The sequence below is a fragment of the Halyomorpha halys genome, unplaced genomic scaffold (assembly GCF_000696795.3).
Source record: "Halyomorpha halys isolate HHAL.00 unplaced genomic scaffold, Hhal_1.1 Scaffold548.1, whole genome shotgun sequence".
NCBI lineage: Eukaryota > Metazoa > Arthropoda > Insecta > Hemiptera > Pentatomidae > Halyomorpha > Halyomorpha halys.
The window spans coordinates 361,157-374,123 of NW_027105247.1; the positions used below are offsets into that span (position 1 = coordinate 361,157).

General features: G+C 27.4%; 1 pseudogene; it reads right to left on the reverse strand.

Moving 5' to 3' along the window:
* The window catches only part of LOC106684151 (uncharacterized), a 109,870-nt pseudogene that overhangs the window by 60,486 nt on the left and 36,417 nt on the right, over positions 1-12,967 (reverse strand).

Genomic DNA, 12,967 nt, shown 5'->3' on the forward strand with positions numbered 1-12,967 from the left:
GATTTCTCACTTATCGATATCATGTCTTGTATATACCTCTGATCACTGCCATATTGCTGAAAGTGTGAGGTAAGTTGTTATTAGAAGTGCAACTAGTTACAAATAGCCAGTAGAAACAAAAAAAAATGTTCTAAAAATACAAAAATTAAATGTAGAATTTTATCATCAAAATAAATTTAGTGAAGAACTCAAATTAACCAGCATTGATGCAGTATACATCCAAAAAAAAAATTGATTTTAATAGAACAATTGTCTTACATGATGAGAATAATACTTTGAAAATAGAAATTATTGAAGCTGTCTATTTTCCAGGAAATATTAATTTCATGGTTCATATACAAAAAATGTAAACCATTATAATGGGAAAATATTCGGTAAAATTAATTTATAAATAGTAAGGCCAGATTTATAGAAATTGATTATAATTATGTATTATATGATTGTTATTTATGAAATAAATAATAAAATGGAATATAATAGAACCTACAATGTAATGATAATATGCCAAACCTGGTGTGGAAGAAGGATTTGCAGTATATAGCAGTAAATCAAAGTATTCAATAAAAAAATCAGTATGAAGGATATAACCAATAAAATAAATCACATATTAACTATATTTTTTAGGTTAAATAACTAAATTAATGAAGGTTTGGCAACATTTAGAAATATTTTTATTTATTTAGGTTATGAATTTTAAAGACTCATTAAAATAAAGTTTTAAATTTAAGGAGTGGTGTTTAGAAATAATAAATTTTTTTCAAATGTAATTGAAAATATTTTTAATAAAAGTTTTATTGTACATTATGACATTAATCTTGATAATAGCCTGCTTGGGGGAAATATTAGTTATGTGAAATAAATTAATAAATATGCTGTGACAAAATCTATTTTATTATTATAGCTGAAATAGGTTTCTTTTGATCGGCTCAAATTAAGAAATAAATTCGGAAGATAGTAGATAGATCTTCCTTATTTTTATTACATAGATATTTCAATTTTATATATTTTTTATTGATTTATTCTATGTTCTAATTATTATTAAAGAGGGATTTTATTTAATTGGTTAAACTATGGATCTTTTTTAGCAAGTAATTAACTATCCTTAAAAATCAAGTCAGGTGTAAGTGGGTGCTTGTTTTTATCATCCCTCAATCACCATTGTTTTGAGATTTAAATATGATTATTTTATGACCCCGAAGAAATTAAAGTATAAATATTTAAAAGGTGACAAAAGGATCATAAGCTACAATTCAGAATAAGTTCTATTCAGTTGTAAGATTGTTGTTACTGAGGGTCGGATGGGCCAACCTGAGTTCACTCGCCTCGGAGTTGCAATAATTGGAAACCTGACCCTCCGCCAGTCGGTCAGCTAAGGTTAAGGTAAGGCTGGAATCACTTCTTCAGAAATGACTCTTAGCCAAGAGTATCGTGATATCTTGCGTATACAATTTAGGGTTGTGGTTTCTTCGTTTTTATGAAGAATGGCTAGGCCATATGTTAGAAACGTGAGCCTACCGAGTAGTAAGTTTATTAGTGTTGCTATATCTCACATTGCACGGTAGGCAAGATCAGTTTAGCTTGAGTCAATTTTGTTCAATCCTTCATAATTTCTTAAATAACAAAATTTTTTAAAAGTTCTAAATTGAGCCTGAAGTTACTCTGATCATTTTAAAAATATCTTATCTGCAAATCATGACTATAAAATCTTTTTTTGTTAAAATAATAAATGACTCAAGGTAAAAATAATGTAAATTGTACCTTTGCCTAGGACAATATGTTTACTCTAATCATTGTTTCCTCTGTCCGACCCTAAGTACAATAGCAGTGATACATGGAATACTATTATTTTTTGGGTTAGAGTTTTATCTTGGGGCTCCTCTAAACCATCAAATTCTTCCCGTATCGATTCCTTACAATCCAAAATCCTTCGTAAAACCCAGTAATCCATCAGGACCTCAATATTTTATTGCCGATTTGGCCCGAAGCTGATACCAATCCTTCCGTGATAAACCTCCAAACGACCTAAACCCACTTGATTCCGGCCTAGCTTCACCTTCATTACTTGATAATCCTCCTAGGCGTCTGAAAAGAATATCGTATGGAGATCTCCTCAAGAAAAGTTATTGGAGTTCTATCAATAAGTAGATTTCTCACTTATCGATATCATGTCTTGTATATTTTTTATACATTTGTAAATATCATTAATTAAACAAAAATAATAATAAAGATTTGTATAAAAGTTCTAAGGTTTATTACATTGTAAGCTATATAGGTTACAAACCATAAAAAAAAACCAATGACTGAGTATATATACATGAAAAATTATCAAATGCAGTAAATAGACATTACATTTCCAACACATATAGAGGCAACTCAATGTTGTCACACAATATTAGGTGAGATTATGAATTTTAAAGGATCATTGAAATCAAGTTAATTAACAGTTAATCAGTAAACTCATCCTCAAATACCTTAATGTTCCATTTGTAACCGATCTAGGCCGAACCAGATATCAATCCTTCCATTACAAACTCCCTAAACACTCAAACCCATTAATTTCTAATCTTAGTTCCTCCTTTATTCCGGACAATCCTCCGAGACGTCTGAAAAGAAGATGGGCTCGGGACCTTATATTGTAAAAATGTTTTTATTTTTAACTACCATTGGGTAGTTTCTCTACATGCTTGTACCATACCATTATGATTTCCTCAAATTTACTTGATGTATTTATGTACAGTTATAAATATCAATAAATAAATTTTAAAAAAAATTGAGGTATGCTATTTAGAATTAATAAGTATTTTTTAAATATTTAGTATTTTTAGCTAAGCCAGGCAGATTGGCTTCTCCCAGGCAGTCTGAATATTCCCAGAGCAGACATCTTTATGTCGGTACAAAAACCTATTTCCCTGGTAAAATCTTTATTTATTTTTTTTAAGATGGCCCAAGGTACATTGTGGCCTAAGGCACATGTGCCTATCCTGTTCCTTTTTGTGACAGAGGAAGTATACTAAGATATCCATCCTTCCGTGACCGAATTGACATTGGTCGGGGACATTTAATCACCATCCGGAGTTAAACTGACTCACCTGGTTATCAGTCTCAGCAATGGCTTCCAGCTGTGATTGTTTATAGCTTCCACTTAACTCATCACAGATCGTCTTTATGTTCTTATTTTCCGACACGTTCGTATCTCGGGCGTGTATCCGGCGATGGCGCAACTCATTAATCATTTTACCATTACCGAGTCATTATTTGCTTGTCGAAATCGTGAAGATGGGAGATTGATTCGGTTAGTTTCCTTCAGACTCCATTATCTTTGAAGTCATTGCAACTTTTCGCTGAGACGCCTTTGGTCACGTAGTTTTATTTTCTTTTAACGATGACTTTGGTCGTATAAATAGAAGATAAAATCCTCAAATCATAAATTTTAATATAATTTCAACTACTTATTCAATGAGGTATACAATTGCGAAGGAAAATTAATTTTTACTAAACGACTACATCCCTTCTATACCTCAAATTTTCATTTACTTAAAAAAAAGAAAGAATATTTTAACAAATTTTAATTGATTTACTGTTTTATTATCACTTCCTATTATCGACTTATTTTTTGTATCTTTATTATTATTATAATTATAACAGCTGCTATCATATAGAATAGAAAATAATGTTAGAAATGTCAGTATGCATAGTCAAACATCACCATTGCAATCGATTACCTTATATAATTTATAAACAGAAAAAAAAGAATGTGAGAATAACATAGATACTATAATTCTCAACCGAAAAATTGAGCATCTTATAGCATATAGCAGTTGTACGGCCTGTTTTACCGGCAGGTTTTGGAAACAAAACTTTTTTTTTGCCACGAAAATTTTTCACAGTCCATACTGAAAAAAAATCCTGCAGAGAATTTCAAAAGTTTTCTAAAAAAAGACTTCGAAACCTGCTGTAGGAACCAAAATAATCCCAGCCGTTCACAGTAATTAATAAAAAAGTTCACGATAGTGTAAATAATTTCCATCAGCCAGAGAAACATATCTTCTTTTTCTTATTAGTGTTTGACACCATGATATATAAATTGAATGGATCGTCGGGAAAATATCAGTGAAAAGCAAAGATAGTGCATTAGCAAATTTCGCTATCTAGATTTTTATTGCATTTTAACTTGTTTTTTTTTTATTCGCTTCACAGTGCTAAGTCGTCCTAAATGAATATCTGACTTAAATGATGAAAAAGACAAAATAATTAATTGAGATGTATCAAATTTACAATTCAGCTATTACCTCAAATTAGCAATCAAAGTTCAAACAAAAAAAGATATACCATTTTGGCAATGGACTAAAGCTATCATAAGATTTCATTTGAGATCTGAAATATATTTTAGTCTTTTTTTTTTTTATATTTATTTATTGCTATTTACAACTGTACATTATAATACATTTAGTAAATCTGATCTAAGTTAAATTGGAGTGTTACAGGCGTGTAGAGAAACTACCCATTGGTAGCACTTTAATGACATTATTTTAGTTTTAAACTAAACTTTAGGTTTGAGAAAGAAAATTACAAAGATATTTGTCTTATTTTGGATTCTAACACAGCCTTCCCAAATCTAATACAGCCACTAGACAGACCATGACTTATTAATTTCATACCCATTTTATTCGAATAGTATCTTTTTCTATAATGGTTTTTTTTAGTCATTTTTTTAAGTACTAATTAGAAAATGTATCTATTTAAATGTGGAAGATTGCAATAGTTTATAATAAAAGCAACGAAAATAAAAATAAAAGATAAAAGTGGCATTTTCTTAGTGATAGTCATTTTTATACTAATTTACATTGAAGCTAATTTTTTTTATTTTGTAATATTATATTCTGTCATATTTTTAAGACAATGGTATTATCGATCACAGAGATCATTCACACTTAAAAATGTAAACATTAAATGATAACAAAAGAAGAAATAGAAGTGAAAGAGAAAAAAAATAAACTTAATGTATAATAATATCTTAAACACAATCATTCCTATTTACAATATAAGCAAATTAAAACAACATTAGCTAAAAAATAAAAAATATCATTTCATACCTTGAATGCTGCACAGTCTCAAAGTTCCTGAAATAGAAAAAGAATGGTTGTTAAATCAATGATAATATTCAATTTACATTTAAATTTAAATAAATAAATATAAGTATTCCGACTTCATAAAATAAAATATTTTGCTTTGATCACTTGAACAAAGCTTTATTATTTAGAATTTACCCATGTAAATTTATTTTTCAATTCTACAGTAGAATCTTACAATATAGATTTTTTTTAGACAATTAGATTTATAGATTTTTATATTGTAAGATTTTAGGTAAAAATGCATCCATGACCTAAAAAATCAGTATAATTATAATTACTTACATAAATAATTAACAGATCAAAACATAAATGAATTCTTATTTTTTAGAATAAGAGAAAAAATTAATTAATAAGATAGCTAGGAAAAATAATTAAATCTATGTTCAAGTTGTTTCTTATGAACTTTATGGTCCAATAAACGTGATTTAAATAAAATTTCCTTCTAATAATTTTGAAATAATGTTTATTTTAATTAACATCAAACACTACTTATGTGATGAAATTATAAAAATTAAAAAGGCTCTAAGAATTATTTTGTGATCGAATTAAAAAAGAAAAAAAATGGAATGATTTTAATTGTATTCCGTTCTCTGTTGTTTATACATATATATTTTATAATCAATTGGTATCTTACAAATTTAAATAAAATAACTTAAAAGGATATATGTTGGATAAATACCTAAATGGGTAAGTGTCACCCGATTGTTCACTTAAGAAGCTTTAAAAAAAAAGTTTTTTTTTTCTAAGACAGACCATTGGTATTTCCGCTTAGTCATCGGTATCTTGTTTCGACCCGCCCGTGCCAAATTCTATTCCTCTAGGCATCAGAGCAGTTCGTAGTCCAAAATATATAATCCACCCGTGACGACAATGGGATGATGTAATCACAAATAAATCAGTGAGGTCACAAATGTATGTTCCCTTATAATTTGAACAATCATCTTGTCAGCATAGAGTCATACTGAAATCATCGTCATCTCCCATTTTTCATCTTGTTTTTTAAAAAAAAAGTTATTTTTAGTCTATCAAAGATGTTTCTCTCTTCTATTTTTTTAATCTTCTTAACATTTTTTATTTTACCATTTTTCAACAGTGGATTTTATTTATTTCTTGTTTCTTTTTTTGGTTTAATACTATTGTATGTGCACTTTTTAAACATAATTTTTTTTTAGTTTACTTAATAAATAAACACAAAATTTATTGTACTTTTTTTCTCTATTTCTCTTAGATATTAACCCTATACAAGAGATTTAATTTAAAAGTTTTGCAACTCCGAGAGAGACCATATACTATATGAATGTAATGTAAAGTTTACACTTAGACATGCTATTGCTGTTATACATTTTAAAATATTATAAAAATGAAAAAACAAATCAGAACAAAATAAATCGAGACGAGCAATAAAAGCTATAAGATATAAACCAGAAAATTTTGTAATATTATTTTTAGTCTATCAAAAATGCTTCTCTCTTCTATTTTTTTAAAATCTTCATAAATTCGTAAATTGTATGCATGAGTTTTCTAACATAAAGTTTGAAAAATAATTAAAACAAAACTAATAATACATGAATGATAAAGAAAATTATATTAAAATAAATACAATAAAAATATAAGTTCAGAAATAATCAATTTTATAGTGAAGTGTAAATAAGTGTATAGTTCTGTTCTTTCACACACCATTAACGTACGACATCTGATGATTTGTGTTTGTTTTTTAAGATTTACTTTAAAAATTCTTTAAAAAGTCTTTTTAAAAGAGTTTAGATTGTCGAAATGGTCATGCTTCTCCATGCATCACACATTTTTTGATAAAGTCAAACCTTAGTCGATCGTACAGTCAAAAAGTAAGAGATTTAATATTTGTGAATATCGGTCGGAGTAGTAGTTGGATGAAAATTCTTAAAATAGTCTTGATGGAAAGTGTTCATTTAGTTTATAATATATACTTTTTTCTTTGGAACTGTTTTATTAAGGGGTATGCATTTATTCAGAGGTCAAAATTTGCCAATTTATCGTACTTATGTCATTTAAGTACGTAACAATTAATTTTTCATGTATGTACGGCTAATTAAATATATAATATATTTACAATTCTAAATGAAGGTAGCACGAAACAATATAAAGTATTATAATGTTCTTTTATGAGATTTTCAAAATTCCATATAAAATTTAGTTCCAATTTTTTCACAAAGATTTTACGATTTATAATTTAAGGAGTGGGTAGGATGACACAACAGTACATGTTATCCTACCAACAGTACACCATGACATGACAGTCCAAAAAATTCAATTAAGTAAATAAAATATGTCGATAGCTTACTTCACTGTGGTGGTAAGTACGTTTCCACTAGCTTATGAATAATCAATTACTTTTTTAACTGTACAGATTTAGATTTTATACCTTAATCTGTTGAGTAAAAAAATTAATGAAAAATTAGTGATATTCCCAAAAGAGAGGACTGTTAATTGTAGTGAAAATTCAAGTTAGAGGAAATGCACTATGAAGTATGCCATTGATATATAAGTTCTATTAAGAAAACTATAGAATTTGGTTTATAGATACGAAACGTAATTATTAAATGTAACTATAAATTAAAATAGACAATACAAAATTAAATATCTCATATTGCCAATATGTCAAAAATTAAAACATAATAGTTCTTAATTTATAATTCTGGGTGAACTCTTTTCAGCTTCTATAATTTAATTTTATTTCTTTCAAGTAAGCATTTTCACATTCAATATTTATTTATTTGAATTTTTTTTTAATAATTAAAAATAGAAGTAATTGATTGTATGGAAATGCTTATTAAAAATAAAAATTAAATTATAGTAGCTAATAAAGGGAATGCTCTAACCACGAAACGTTCTAGAGAAAAATATGAATTCAGAACTAATGAGTTATAATTTTTGAACTTACAATGTTTTTATTATTCGGTCATAATTTATTGATTGTTTTGTAAATATTATCAGTTATGATTAGTATCTTGAGAAATCTAAAATTTTTTTAATATGTTATAGTCATTTGTTAGCTTAAAGCTAATTAGAGAAGTGATTGTTAATAAATGTAATCGGTAATCAAAAAACCTATGTATAAAGTTGTTCTTATAAAGTTCTTCTGGTTGTTATTCTGTATAAATTAGTTTTATTGTATTCTGTTTGTAGAGCTACAAGTTATTTGTAAGGACACAAATTTGAGTTTGAAGAACAGAAGCTGACAAAATATCACAACCTATTAAGTAAAATACCGTTTTAATATTCAACGATAATAAAATGCTATGGCTTTAGGAAGCGAACACGGAGAAGTAGGAGCCAATGATAATTAAGATAAAGAGGAATGGCGGAGGATGGAAGGAAGAAGATAAGAAATACAGGTCTTGGCGCAGTCACGTTTCTTTCTGATTAGTCCGAAAACCTCGAGCAGTTTGAACTGAAGGTCCATGCTGTATTTTGTATTCTGATTAAGATGTCGTGTACCTTCGGAGCTAAATTATATTACCTAAGGACAAAGTGAATATTAATTGTCCTTCTCAATGATGCAGAGATTCAGTACTGAATTTTCTTTTTCTAGTATAGAATGCAGAAAAAAAAATAGATTTTCTTATTAGCTTAAACGGGGCGTTGACTTTTTTCATTGAGTAGTTGTCCCACAAAATGAAAAACTTGACCCCTTCCATGGTTAGAATAGGTTGGTGACCTATAGGTAACTAGGCAAACATTCGCTGTGGATTGCCTTAAAAAAAAAATTAAGTAACACTGTGTAAACCTTATTTTCATGGAAAGTGACGGTGAAATATTCGATTATTTAATCTAGTAAATTTGTGAGGAAGCGGTAAAAAAGGAAATCCTTAAAAACGATTTAATTTTCTTTCACTAATATTTTTGTATGTTATTATGTAATTTTATTTTTAAAGAACGGTTCTTTAACGGATACCATTTAAACTATCTTATTGCAATTCTAAAAGCTCAGTAAAAACATAATTTTGATTATCTGTATATTTTATATATTAGATATGTTTTAATCATGATTATTATTTTTTTTTATTCGTCTAAATAGGATATCAATGTACATTTATTACTATTGCTTATTGTACTTTTATGTATCAAATTGTGACATTTTTTAATACATAACATTTGAAAAACACTATTATTTAAAAATTAGTTCCCAAATAATGTATTTTTATAATTTTATGTTTCTATTTTTTTCTTGTAGTGTTTAGCGTAGAAAAAAATATGTGTAGTTTTTTATTTATTTATTCATGTTGATGTTCTACAATAATAATCTCGTATAAAACGTAGAAATTTGAAATAACTGATACTGTCTCTGGTTAGTAAGTAACGTATGACGGGACCCTCAATTTCTTAACGTATCTTGAGAACAAAGAAAGAATCCCATTTAGTTTCATAGATAAATTTAAATATTTAATATTTTCATGACTAAATATAATAATAAGTAGATATTGATATCACTTAGTCTGGAATGCCTCCAAGCAGTCCACAGTGATAAACAAAGACTACCCACCAAGTCTGGTACAATTTTCCATAACTTCACCAAATATTTTTGTTTTGGAAATTCAATAATCATCTTATTTCATTTCCAAATGTATTTAGATGATTGGTAAATTGGTTAAATAAATAATTTTAACATAATAGTAATAATTTGTTGCATAAATATAATATATATTTTTATATAAAAAAATGTATACCTTTGGTTAATATAACACAATTTTCCCATTTTTAATTGTTAAAAAAATATTCATTTTATTTAATTCCAAGCGGTTTTTCTTTTCTTTTGAATTTTGTTTCTTTAACTTTTGTGCTAATTATTGCTTGATTATTATGTATGATGTATAACAACGCTGTATACATTTTTTGTACTAGGTTTTACGGAAATTTATAGGATAACAAAATATAATTTAATTCCGTTTCTTTTAGTAACTCATTCTAGTAATATTCGTGCATTTCTTGTGTTTTTTTATAATTGTATCTCTTATAACTCTTTCTACTTTATCGAACATAGTTACACAGTACTTTTAATTTTAATTCTTATTATTTCTTAATTGATGATGTTATTTAAAGAAACAACAAAAATTAATTCATAAATTACTTTACAGAAGGGTTGGTTTGATGACAAAAAATTATTACATCATTACCTTAGCAGAACATCGTGAGGATAATAAATCAATTAACGGTTGTAAAAAACTCAATAACACTAAGACCGATTGAAACTATCGCTTATCAGCACTAGCCTGCAAAGAACAACTGTTGAAGACAAACAAATTCTTCAAATACAAGGAAGTATTGGACGATAGCAAGGTCCTGTATCAAAGCCAGGAGGCGTTTGGGTCAGCTAGCTCGCGGTCTGAATCACAATGTCTAGGACAAGGTTAGGGATTTTGTTCCTGACGTAATAGAGGCATGACCACATGTTTTGTAATAGTTATTTTTGTTATAAATTTGTATCTTTCGCATCCTCTTCTTCCGGATAGGCAGGAAATTGAATGTAATTTGAACAAGCGCACGTGACTATAATTTCAAATTAGAGATGAGAAAAACCACGTAATTTTCTGTAAGAAAAAATCTATGGCCTAGGTCAATGTATACTGAAGGCTACGTGGTACAAAATAATTATGAGAATTGTGAATTTCTCAAAGCTACAAAAGAGTTTTCATTACCTATATTTTTGGATGAACACCCATATTTTATTTAAACACTTTTAAAAAAATTAGTTAATTTTTAAATTTAGAAATACTATAATTGATTATAAAAATTAAAATATTTTTCACCTACATTCAGAATCGTGTAAAACATTAGAAAAATATTATTTAGTGATAATTTCAATTTTTTCTTGAATCACAAATTCAGACTATATGCTCTATAAACTTAAAAAGGATTTAACTTAAAAAGGATTGGTTGTAAATCTGGATTTGGAAATAGTTCTTATAAGCGTTAGTAATTCCTAAAGGAAAGTTACTAATTTAAAAAATCAAAAATCATTTTACTATTTCCTCCCTAAAATAATTTAATGAAGGAAATCTAATACCCCCTATAAAATAGTAGATTAAATTCACTTATGTTATATCACAGTAAATAAAATAATATGTAATTTGTAAGATGAAAAATCGTAATAATAATAAATTTTAAAACGGAAAATAGAAAAGTCAATATTATTCCAAAAATAAACAGCCTGAGCAGTTGTACTTGTATCACCGTAAATGTTGTATGCATATGTTACATAACTTATTAAAAAAAAAAAAAGGAAATTTAACCAGTTAATAACTAATAAATAAATGATAAACGTTAAATAAATGAACAAAGTAAAATTAATTAAGTTGAACAAATCTATTTTTTATCACAAGATTCACATAAGAATACTACAGCTGCTTTCCATTGATCTTCCTTTGTACCATAAATAAATATACCTGCCTTCTGACTGATTTCGATTTTTATAGAGGTACCAGCATACTTATATATTTTTTAAATTTATTTATTGGTATTTACAAATGTATACAATAAGTGAATTTGATGTTAATTATTTAGTGGTATGATACAGGCTTGTAGAGAATTTACCCATTGATGGAACACCAATAACATTTCTAGAGGAGAAAATCTCGAGGCCTTCTTCTTTTCAGACGCATAGGAGGATTATCAGGTAATGAAGAAGAGGCCAGGTTAGAAATAAGTGCGTTTGGATGGTTAAGAAGTTCATCATGGAAGAATCGGAATACTTATATTTCAAAAATTAAATTAATATACCGGTTTAATAAATTAAACTATTTGAAATTTGATTTGATAATTTTGGCTGATTCAAATGTCTTTTGGTGTGACGAAACCGAAAATGAACAGTTTTATTTCATGGCGTACTAATTTTTAGTAAATTCATTATATGCTATGGCAATTTTGTAGCCTAGAAATTAAATAAGCTATGGACTTCACTTGGTCAATTTAAATTTGAGATATAAGATTACGTATTTGTAATAAATATGTTCGGAAACTATTTTCTTATAGTTTAACAAATGTATTCTGTTACATAATCAGAATGAGAGAGAACGCGTCTTTCCAATGTTTTTAAACCGTTCGAATATAGTCATGTATACACGAGTAATAAATTCAAATTGATCAAGGAAACACTGCAAATAAATCCATTCTCTGCTAATTGAGAAAAATTAAATATATTTTATTGAATCAGAATATTAGTTTTTTGTTTGATTTTTTTTTAAATATAGTTTTCTCACGTATTTCACGTTATCCTCCTTTTTTTTTGTAATTAATTGACACGCCTTTTCTACTCATTTAAATTGAATTTGTTTGCATATTTTTCCATATCAACTTTGAACCTTTATATATGGTGTATTGTAAACCCAATTCGAATGCTTTGTATATGATGATAAAGATGGAGTGTTTATTTATTTCATCTAAAGGGAAAAAAAAGTTCCGGGAATATGCTGTTGGGATGTGAATGATAAATATACTGTTTTGGGCGACATAATTGCCATTACATTTCATAAATTTGCGAAAAATCTGTACGTCATGGAAGAAAACGGAGTTCATTTTCGGCTTCAGCATACACAAGATCTACAAAATTTTTGCGTATAAACTTTTTCTGTTTTTAATAAATAAATAAATTTAAATGAAATGAATAAATTCATATAAATAATTGAATAGAAAATGTTTTGACTACAATTCCTCAACATAATCATTTTTTTTTCTGATCTAATGTGGGTATTCCTAGCAATGAATCTGTCCTTAATTTTTAACGAAGGCTAGCGGATTAATGCTTGATGCGCCATAACTGAAATTTTGATAACTTGATTAAAAGTTATACCCTTTTCTCC